This window comes from Lactuca saligna, chromosome 2, assembly GCF_052625555.1.
Source record: "Lactuca saligna cultivar CGN05327 chromosome 2, ASM5262555v1, whole genome shotgun sequence".
Classification (NCBI taxonomy): domain Eukaryota; kingdom Viridiplantae; phylum Streptophyta; class Magnoliopsida; order Asterales; family Asteraceae; genus Lactuca; species Lactuca saligna.
In genome coordinates, this window is record NC_136418.1 from 24717173 (window position 1) to 24729778 (window position 12606).

Below are 12606 nucleotides of genomic sequence, written 5' to 3' on the forward strand. Positions count from 1 at the left end.
TGAGTTATTAGAAATGATAGTGTAAGTACCTGCATGGTTGGGTTTGACTTTCCCATCCTTCACATCCTGCTGGTACTTTGGGCAGTTCCGCTTCCAATGAGATTTTTCATGGCAATAGAAGCATTCAGCCTCTTTTGGGTCAGAAGAAGGAGTGACGAAACCTTTCTTGGTTCCACTTGAAGAAGAGCCATCAAGGGTCCGAGCCTTGGTACCCTTCGAGGACCTCTTTCTCTTCCTCCATCGATTTTTCCCAATTGCCAAAACTGGAGTTGAGTTTGGAGTAGGAGTGATAGCAACCGACTTCCCCTTAAGACCTGATTCTGCGGTCTTGAGAAGTCCCTGAAGTTTGCTGAGTGTGACCTCTTCCTTATTCATGTGTTATGTCATGCGGAATTGATCATAGCACGATGGTAAGGAGTGCAAAATGATATCTATTGCAAGATCCTCAGGGAAGTTCACATTAAGTTTAAGCAAATGATCCACATACCTTTGCATTTTCTGCATGTGGCTCGTGACGGATTCCCCGTCCTTCATCATGGTTGTTATCATGGAGTAGATGATTTCATACCTTTCTTGTCTTGCACTTTGATGGTATCTTTCCATCAAATCTTGGTGCATTTCATAAGGGTAGAAATCCTCATAAGACTTTTGGAGTTCCGCTGTCATCATGGCCATCATGATGCAAGCCACTTTCGTAGCATCCCTTTCATGTGCCCGAAAGTCAGCGATCTCCTGAGGAGTTGCAGTGGTCTCATCAATCTCCTTAAGCTCCTTGTCAAGGACATATTCTTTGTCCTCGTAGCGGGTAATCATCCTGATGTTTTTGATCCACTCATTGAAGTTGGATCCATCAAAGGTGACTTTCCCACACAAGTTCATAAGGGTAAAGGAGCCATTAGGATTAGAGCCAGAAGCATTGTTTGAAGACATCTGAAAAGAAGAGAACAAGATTAGTTTAGATATAAGAGAGTCCTTAATAAAACACCCAAATGTAATATTAAGGCTAGGATCCAATCACAATATAATATAACTTAGAAGAGGTATGCCGTAATCTAAGCTATACCATATTTGAAAGGTAGGTGAATGACGATTCACCAATTTCCACCACGAAAACCGAAATGTTTAAATATTAGGTTTTTGATTGGTTCTTAGAAATTCCTAGATCCTTTGAGATTCAATGAACTTTTCAAAGGCATGTTTCAATCTCGAGTGTGCCCTCCAAGTTTTGTGACTGGGATGCCGAGGATCACAAAACGAGGTGTGAAGTAACCATGCAAATCTCTTGGTACCCTTACGGTTTATCACTCAATCTATGTGCCGGTAAACCACACACGCTCCATCGATACTATAATAAACCCTAAGTCACCCTTTACCTACCTTGTTAAGTCCAAGTTAGTGTGCCGGTTAACCATACACGCTCCACCAACGACTTAAACAAAGTGTAAAGTGTAATTTCATGGATTAGCACCTTATTCACATTTTTCCTAAAGTAACTAAGATTGGGAATTTAATAAAACATTTAGTTACTTTATAATATTCATCATACTTTAAATGAGAATTTGTAAGTCCTTGTCTTACCCGTTCGGCTAACGACCCTCCACCGGTCAAGCAAGCGGTGGGTGAGAGTGGACACCCATTAAGTCACCATTTTATAGGCAACAACCTTATACCCACCTTATAGACCGGCTTCGTGAATGAGGCGTACTAGCGGTAAGACGACTTTGTTCTTATACATATATATATATATATATATATATATATATATATATATATATATATATATATATATATATATATAATTATTAAATCATAATAATATAAGTATAAGGGTTGAATTTTAACTTTTAAAATTCTAAGGGTTGGAACTAAAGTTTAATCTTCACTTTACTTGTTCCAAAACTTGAGGGCAAGTTTTGTAAACTTTCAAAACTTTTCATTTCTTGTAAATTATGAGTTTAATAGAGTAATAAAATGAAGACTATTCACTTTTCTAACTCTTGTGTTCTTTTAATGGTTTTCAATCCAAGAGACTTTTGGTTTTCCATAACTTGAGGACAAGTTATGGACTCCATTAAATCACATTATGATCAAGAATTAATCTACCACATAGGTTACAAATAATTCCTATGATCATCTAAACATCATAAGAACAAGATCATGAACATGAACACTTTCATATATCAAAATCACACTTAATCTTTGTAATTTTGATAACTAGTTGTTGTAAATGAGTTAGAAAAGACATTACACCATCTAAAACAACTTTTCAAGTACCAAAACAGTTTAGGGTAATGTTTCTAATCCATTTCCAGCAACTAAAGTCGAAAATCTGCACTCTGTCGTCCCTACTCGCCGAGTGCATGAACCTACTCGGCGAGTAGGTTGAAGATACAAGTGAACTCGGCGAGTCCCCCCATGGACTCGGCGAGTTCAGCAGTCAGACAGCAAGTTTTTCGACTTTTTCAAGCATATTGCAACAAGTATCAAACAAACAAGCCTAGGCTCTGATACCACTGATGGGTTTTGAGCATTCTAACACTTCCTAAGTGTACATGCAACCCTAATAAACCTTGGATCTATGTTTGTCTAAGATACATGCAAATAATTATTTTTCCAAGGCTTATATCCTAACTAGCATGGCATGGGGAACTTGAATCAAATAAAGCTAGTAGAAACACTTACCTTGTAATTGTAGTTGACTCCTTGGAGTTTTAGAGCCTAGCACCAATAATGTGGATGCCTCAAATGAAAGTCACAAATCACCACAAACTTGGAACTTTGAGAGAATAGTCACACTTCTCTTGAAATCGGCCCTCACCTCAACATGTGTCAACTAGTATCAACTAGTTTGATTTCAAGAGCCAAAGCCTCCTTTATATAGTGTGGTGGATTAGGGTTACATCCATGTAAACCCTAATACCCATGTCTCTTCATTTCCATGAGATCCATGGGTTAAAGCTCCATGGAGTATCCATGGACTTCTCCATCCAAGCCTAGCCCATTCCAAATAAGCATAAGCCCACACTATATAAATATAGAAGCCCATATTTAATTAGTAATATCTTTGATCACTAAATTAATCCTAGATTAATTATAGATCACTACTAATTAAATAATATGATCTTATATTAATATATTAGAACTTATAATATATTAATAAATCATAACTTGTACTATTCTCAAATATTATCCATAAATTGTTCGGGTGAAGTGCAACCCAAATGGACCATGCCGGGTCGGGTCAAGTACATACCAAATATAGTTATGGACTTAGACACTATATCCAACAGTTATTACATCAATCACATGTGATTAATATACAACATTCAAATGATTTGGCTACTCATTAGCCGTTTTACCAAACAGGTTCCTCAAATGATTTTCTTAAATATTTTATATGTTTAAAAATCCTTATTAAACGGTTCATTACACACTGTATGATCCTATTTCAAAACGTTTTACTCCGATCTGTTTTACTCCAAGTTTTTATCAAATCGTTTTAATTCAAATTGTTTTATATCAAACTGTTTTCTAGATTGACATCAAGTCAATCTTTTCTTAAATAATAATTATGTTCAAAGGTTTTACAAAACTTATTTTATGCTTTATTATTATAAATTGCATGCTTATATATGTATAGTTATATAAGAAATATTGAAAGGACTTAGGAAGGCTATCCACCCTATTTCCTTTTCCTCGATTTGGATGTGGTCTGGTGGGATATCGGGTACCCGTCCGAAGGTCGTTTCAATATTCATTATATATCATGTGTACATATATAGTCATAAAAGGTCCTTCCAGTTCATCCCATGCCCTTGGGTAGCAAGGGTATACATCCATGTTCATATGTACCAGTTATATTACTAGTAAGCTACCATCTGGGTAGTTTAGGAAGATACTAGAACCATTACTAGAACACAATATCATACTATGAGTCAGTTCATTCATGAGTCAATACTTACTACTATAAGAACATATACATGATTACGTTTACATATAGTTTCAGTTAAAAGTCTGCCTATATATGTACAGATATATAAGAAATGTTTAAAAGACTTAGGAAGGCTATCCACCCTATTTCCTTTTCCTCGATTTGGATGTGGTCTGGTGGGATATCGGGTACCGTCCGAAGGTCGTTTAAATATTAATTATATATCGTGTGTACATATATAGTCAAAATAGTTCCTTTCAGTCAGTTCAGTGCCTTTAGGTAGCAAAGGCATACCTTCATATACTCTTACATGATTACGCTTACATGAGCACACACACATTAATACGTTAATTATTGTGATTTAAATCGGAGCATGAATTAAATGTCATGGCTCGAGTTGCAGCCATAATTCTCTTGGAGGGAGAGCGTGAGTTTGCGTATAGATGTGACAACCCAAGTTGCCCCGTTACATTTCCCCGTTACCGTTAACGGAATATTCCACTGTATAAAAGTTCCGTTAGTTAGAGGGCGTCAATTTATTAAACATTCCATTTGTTTATAATTTCTATGCCGTTAAGTCGTGATAAAAGGGAATAAAAACACATGACACATATTTCCATTAGATTGGAAAATGTCAAGTTCTATTATTACGACCACTAAATCGGGTGCGACCAAAAGCCCCGTTTAACGGCAGTATTGGGTAGAATTCCACTGAGCCCCGAATCAAAACCCTATATGAGGGTGAGTGGAGTCCATTGGAAGACTTTTACACACACTCTCTCTATACTCTCTCTCTAGACCCGTTTTCGCCCCGAATCCGCAACCAAACGCTTCCAAATTGTAAGTCTGCTTACCCTAGCTTATTCTAAACATATTGAATTGTGTTTATAGCTAAAAATTCGGACTTAGAAGCATTGGAAAAGGATTTTACGGCCTAAGCTCCTCCTTAGGCCGTAAACACCTAAAACGAGGCCAAAATGTCCCTAAAGGCTTGGAAATAAATTAAGGGACTTACCTAGGAGTGTTTAAACATTAAATCACAAGGATTTAAGGGGTAAAAGAGAGTTTACGGCCCAGTCACATGCCAAGGCCGTAAACCCCTCTTAACCATGTCAAAAAGCCCCAAAAACACTCCCAAACCACCCTAGGGCTTAACACATAATTTAAGGACTTATTACCTTGGGTTTAACACAATTAAACACAATGAATTAAAAGGGAAAAAGGATTTTACGGCCCAGGTGTATACCAAGGCCATAAACACCCCTAAATGTGCCCAAAAGTGTTGTTTTTGCCCCCCAAATGGTCTTAGACATTTACCATAAAATACTAGGAAGGAATTAAGGGCTTAAACACAAGAAATGGAAGGATTAAAAGGAGTTTATGGCCCAAGCATTTATCTAGGCCGTAAACTCCCCAAAACACATCCATATGTTAGATTTAATCCCCCAAAATAGCACCACACTTCATAAGAAAATCCTAGAAAGGCAATAGAGGCTTAAAACTTCCCAAAACTCTAAGGGTGAGAGTTTACGGCCGTAAACTCCCCTAGGAGTGGTCCCTTGGCCGTAAACTCATAGAAAATGCCCTTAGAAGCCTCAAACCCACTCATGCCTTTTGGGAAAAGTGCTTAGAATAATTCAATGATGCTAGTAGAAGCCTTAAACACCCTAGAACCCATCACCATGAGTTTATGGCCGTAAACTCATGGTGAGTAGTCCCTGGGCCGTAAACTAAGTAATGAGGGTGTGCTCTCGGGCGATAAACTCCATTCCTTAGCCATACACACCCTTAAACGCTACCCGGGACACCCAAACACTTAGCCAAAGTGTTTTCCGCTCCTGTGAGCGTGTATATTTGTTTAATTAGTATTAAATATACTAATTGTATGTGAACATATGTTATCATATGTTAAATAGGTCATTGAGTGTGTTCGAGTCCTTACGTGGCAACGAACGCCCAAACGGCACCTTTGTCGGACCTACTTACACCAGGTGAGTTCATACCCCTGAATGAACCTTTTAAATGCTTTTAAATGTTTTATAGGGGGGAATACAAGTTAAACATGCCAGTTATCATATCAATCACATGCGATTGATAACCCGCATGCACCAGATTTTTACCACTGAACACTGTTTTATCGAGTAGGACGCTATAATGGCTTTTCAATCGTTTTAAAACTCTCACTTATACTGTTTTATCTAAATTCATTTTGAACTGATTTATGAAATAATTCCAAACGTTTTCAAACATACTTTACAAAAGAATTTAAATTATGATTTTTCCCCGAGTATAAAGGCTTTTCCTTAAAGTTTCCTTTTTCGACGTACATTCTTACTTGTTAGTTACCGCTGCCTCGCTTTCATTTATTTTAAACTCCTACTTGATAACTCTTTCTCTTTGTGATACACTTATACCTGTTATTGTCTCTATTTCACTTATACTTGTAGTCTCTTATACCTGATAGACGCTCTTACTTCACTCATTCTCGTCTCCAACCCGTGATACGCTTATACTTGTTCGACACTCATACTCCACTTGCGACCGCTCCTACTTCACTCGTTAGACACTCCTACTTCACAAGAATCACTTATACTTGATACGCTTATACTTCATGATTCTGTTATTCCACACTGTATGAATTCACACCACGATGATATGTCTTCACTTATTACACACTCAGTCATAGTTAGATGTATGTCTGTGCTTATATAGATACATATAAGTAACGATTGAAAGACTTAGGAAGGCTCGTCCGCCCTATTTCCTTTTCTTCGTTTAGATGTGGTCTGGTGGGATCGGATGGCCGTCCGAAGGTCGTTTGGTTCATTAGTTATATACTATGTATATGAGTATGGACATACAGGAAATTCTCCAGTCAGTTCAGTTAAGAGTCTCTACCTCTAGTCTACACTTACATTAGAAACCCACTCCCTTCTAGTAACACACTATCCTTTATTTGGGATGCATCTTCAGGACGCGGCCTTCTCCGTTGTCTAGTTGGTAACCAGAGTCTCCTGTAGGAGAGCGGACATTGTGTGTATAGATCTATACGGGATTGACAACCCCGCACCCTGACTGCTAGCTACAGTCCACGGCCCACCAAGACAAGGGGTGACAAATGTCACATTATATAGATGCTTGTAGGGCGTCTGGAACTCTAGTCAGTATGGTTACGAGTATCCTGGGTTACCTTATAATTCATGGTCTTAAGGTAACGGTATTTCGTCAGCAATTTACACTGTATGCTGATGTCGTTTTTCAGAGTCACACTGTTTTGACCTTGCTAGATGTGTTTTTCATTTGATACTGTCTATGGTCTGTAGTCTCTGTTTTGACCTTGCGAGATGTACCTTTCATTTGGTATCGTCTGCGGTCTGCTTTCACTGTTTTGACCTTGCTAGATGTATCTTTCATTTGATACTGTCTGCGGTCTGTAGTCTTTGTTTTGACCTCGCGAGATGTACCTTTCATTTGGTATCGTCTTCGGTCTATATTCACTGTTTTAGACCTTACCAGATGTACCTTTCATTTGGTACATTCTGGGGTTTGTGTCTCCACTGTTAGACTGAACCAGGCGTGTCGTTAGTTCGATACTCTCCTGGAGTCTATGATTCTTTTGCCTTAGTCAGCAGTCCTCACTGCTGAGGCATATGTTATTCCCTGATGTCTCTTGCTTTCTTTAATAATCAAATTCAGTATTTTGATAATAATAGAAATTAAGGGAAAACTACTTTTTACCACATTACACTAACCAGTCTTGGTAGAAGGCTGCTTTTATTAAAGAAAATATAGGATTTTCTGGAAGGAACACTAATACATGAAAGAAAATTAAACTACTACTTTATAAAGTTATTTGACTAAATGACACTAAATACTTATGAACTCACCAGCATTTGTAAAAATGCTGATACTCGCTTTTCAAATAACTTGTATTCTCAGGTCAGCAATTAGACAAGTACCCCCCGGAGCTGTTGATGAAGATGGCTTAGTACCTTGCTGTATTTATTATATTTACTTGTATACTTTGAATACTATGTAATGTAACCATGTAAAATTATTACTATTAATGCAATGTTTTGTTGTACTTTGATTACTATATTCATGTGTTGTGATACTTGACATGACGTCATCCACCCCAGAACGTTTCCGCCGTTCCGGTTTTGGGGTGTGACAGATTGGTATCAGAGCATTATTTATAGTGAGCTAAGTATATCAATTCATAAAAGATATACAGCCTATAAATACAATGGGATAAAACACTCTGACCAAGAATTATACTTTAAAATATAACCATATTTTTCCAAAGTATAATAACATCCAAAATCTAAACACTCGAACACAAGTATCACAAGAAGAACAATAATAAAAGTCTTCAGATGTTGAGCATTACCGTCAAACCTAGGCAGTTATGTAATCGTAAGCTGGGATAAATGTAACCTGATCAACTACATTTATCCGAGATGCGATGAACATGTGCTTGGGAGTGATAGTGTGTACAACAGGTCTGGAACTTACCAACTAGGATTTCTAGAGCCAAACATAAAGTTAAAATACTATAGGAGTATTTTAGAACGCTAAAAGATTCACACCAATCCCAGAATAACATTCAGAAGATAAGAAAACAAACAAGAGTTAAAATACCATACGGGTATTTTAGGAAACATAAACAACCTTGCGTGAATAACTAAAAAGATCCTTGTTGATATACCTACAACTACAGAGGGTGTACTCCCAAGGTTATATATAATAAGGATCCCATAGGCTAAGAATGTGTGGTTTCGCTCTACTTCCTTTTCCTTGTTTGGATACGGATTCTGAGTAGTATCACATATTCAAAGGCCTATCGAATCTAAGCTATATATGATTTGTATACCCTGTGTAATCGTAGCAGGACTCGATATGGATCATAAAGTGAAATGTTAATAATCTCTTAGGATTCTTTAGACATTTCCATTCTCGCGCGAACCCTGTAGACAACCCTAACCACTTCAGTACACAGCAGAAGAGTTGATTCAGACCCAGAAGAGGTTCATTGAGAAAATTTCATGTTCGGAAATAAATGAACCGAGTCGAGGCTATTGAATGCACCAAGTGCCTATATCTTTTGGGGACATTGGTGAAGAATTTGCCTAAACTTCTGAGATTCCTAGTCACCCTTTATGAGGTGATGACACCCATTGTCGGATTCGGAAGTGAGAACCCTAGGTAACTACCCGAAGGAAACCATCGCCGATACCAGTCAAAGATACGAGGCAGACCAAGGGGGCCACATGGAACCCAGGAAGAGTCTTTTCCTCGTGTTAGTCACACTAATACACCCATAAAATAATACAATTTAGCGAGTTAGTGGTTACACTACTCACGCTATGTGTTAGGTAAATCGTCGTTTCCCGTTGCCAGATACATGATTAGAGTGGATCCCCGCACCTTTATTGAGAGTGCTTAGCCATGAGCTTTCGTGAGCCCCTCTTTCCACAGTTTCGTTCCGAACCATTCTCAAATCTCTCCAGGTCGGAGAGTGAAACCTTTCCCAGTATAAAGGTAACTTAGTAGGAACGACTCGCATCTTATAGCCTTTTTCCGATACTCACCCACTCCTACCTTGATCACCAGGACTACATCATAGGGATGTAGGTCGACACTCAGACAACCAGTACCTGAGGCACGGGAAAAATCTACGCCTAATACATTCAGGACAGAAATGTACAGGGTTAGCCATCGTCTCTCATTACCTTGTGTTCCTTTCCGTGTAGGAAAAACCATGCCACCGAAGAAGCGCAACCAGTCCACAAACAAGAAACCCACTCTCTTATTCGATGAAGCTACGTTCCAAGCTGCAGTCTCGGCAGCCGTAGCAGCTGTCGTGGCTCACCTGAATGCTAACGCCGCCAATGTTAGCAAGGGCCTGGTCGGGAATTCCGGCCCTGGCAATAGACAGCAACAACCAACACTTCCATACTCAACCACCCAAGAACTTCAACCGAACCCACTAAAGAGAAAACTCAAGCATGAGGAGGGAAGTACCTCGGCTCAAGGACCTTCAGAAGGGCAACGAGCTGAGGCAGCCTGTACTCCTGTCAATCCTTCCCTCCCGGCTCCAAGAAGACCATACCTAGGAGACCTTCCACACTGCAGCAAGTGCAGCTACCATCATCATGGTGCCTGTCGGGAACTCTATTGTGCTAGGTGCAACATGAAGGGGGCACACTGCTCATGTATGCAGAACTCCGGTGGAACGTATTGCATCGATCGCCAATGCAGCGACCAACCAGGTTTGCCGCCTATGTGGCGAGTTTGGACACTTCAAGAAGGACTGCCCAACCGAATGGAAAGACAAAGACACAGAAAGAGCCTGACACTACTGCTTAGGGAGAAGCGGCAAGGAAACTCGTTAGATTTTGGTACGTCCCTCGATCTCGGATAACTAAACTAAAAACAATACAAGACTAATTCAAATGTAAATTCTTTTTCAATAAGGCGAAAGTCGCAGCACTGTAATAAAATTTAAAATTCATTAGGTAAAACTATAATGGCTAAACATATACGTTACGGCCATGTATACTTAAGATGGACAGACCTAGAGTGAGTGAATGCCGCCTCATTTCTTGTTCCTCGTTTGGTTGTGGATTTAGGGCGGAGTCGCTCAGTCAACAGTCCTCCCCATCTTAAATATACATGACTAGTATATGTGAGACAATTATAGAAATGCCTTGTGAGAATTCGTTCATGAAAAGGTACTCTATTCGGAAACACTTAGAACTCTCTATAGTTCCGCGTCAACTCTATCGGTCCAAGTATCCACAGTAGTGATACATAGGACGAAACCCAAGATGCCCAGAACTTGTGTGCCTGTTCGGCACATGACTCTATCGATCTTCATTATATATAATGTCGGAGTGTGCCAACTTCGACGACTCTATTGATCATGGTTCGACTTCGTGCAACCGTGTGTACATTCTTAGTGCTGTGTAAAAGAGCTTTCTCCATAGCCATATCAGCAAATAAAGGTTCTTCCGAACCTAAAACTAACACAAATAAACAAACCTAATGCGATCCGTCAATCGTCCCTCTTATCCCAGACCTTCCGAAGTACCCAAGTGAGGGTACCACGCGCCGTCGACCGACCCCTCGCATTCAGATGAACACCGAAGCGAAGGACATTGCAGAGACTCTAGAAGACGACAACCGACCGAATCCTACTCTGTATATTCCCCCGGGAGACCCTTCGCACCTCGCACATTAGGTTCGTGAACCTAGAAGATAGAACTCAGGAGACTGACCGCTATAACCAGGTATATGCATAAGGGTGGCATATAATTGAGATCAAAAAGATTTAAGGTGTGTGTTTCCTCCCTATTCCCTGTTCCTCGTTGGGTTGTGGGTTTGGGGTGGAGTCGCACAGCTGAACGTCCTGCCGACCTCAATTGTATACTGCTCACATACACCAGGTATTTGTGGTTAGGCTAAGCATGAGCTCTACCACGAACCTCTTCACAAAACACTTTCACCCTAATCCATAAAATAGGAGCCGGAGTCAAGAGAATCACTTCAGGTTGAGCTATTAAAAGTTCCGAGTGAGAAGACTCTATACTCACTAGATTCGACCTAGACCAAGGAAACACAGAACCTTCAGAAGAGTAGTTGCAGTATATGCTCGCACTGCTCAGGCACTTCGTCCACCTCGTTATAGACGAGTGGTGCCTATCATCCTCCACACTCTCGCATGGAGGAAATCGTTGTCGCCCTATAGACGATGAAATGCATTCTCCGAAGTGAACACTAGGATACCGAGAACCACAGGATAACCTTCGCAGCAAAGAATATTGGTCAAGTGTGAAAGTAGTTGCGTTAAATCTCATGACCCGGATCCCGAAGAGATCATAGACTTGACACCAGCCCTGGTGTTAGTCGAAGGGTTATGCAGGAACATACACTTTCCACGCTGGAATAAACCACAGTCTTAGAGATCCCTTGGACTATTGGGTGTTCCACGAATACTATCTGTGACAACCCAAGTTGTCCCGTTACATTTCCCCATTACCGTTAACGGAATATTCCACTGTATAAAAGTTCTGTTAATTAGAGGGCATCAATTTAATAAACATTCCATTTGATTACCTTTAACATGCCGTTAAGTCGTGATAAAAGGGAATAAAAACTCAAGACACACCTTTCCATTTATTGAGAAAATGTCAAGTTTTATTATTACGACCACTAAATCGGGTGCGACCAAAAGCCCCGTTTAACGGCAGTATCGGGTAAAATTCCACTGAGCCCCGACTGTGAAACCCATATATGGGTGAGTGGAGTCCATTGGAGACTTTTTTTACACTCTCTCTCTAAACTCTCTCTCTAGACCCGTTTTCGCCCCGAATTCGCAACCAAACGCTTCCAAATTGTAAGTCCGCCTACCCTAGCTTATTCTAAACATAGTGATTCATGTTTATAGCCCAAAAATCATCCAAGAAGGCATGGTATAAGGAGTTTACGGCCCAAGAACATTCTAGGGCCGTAAACCCCTAAAATGGTGCCAAACATGCCTCTAAACTTGTCCATAAGCTTGGAAATAATTAGGGGATATAGCCTAGGGGTGTTTAAACATTAAAATGCATGATTTTAGGACTCAAACAAGAGTTTACGGCCCAAGCACAAGCTTAGGCTGTAAACTCCTCAAA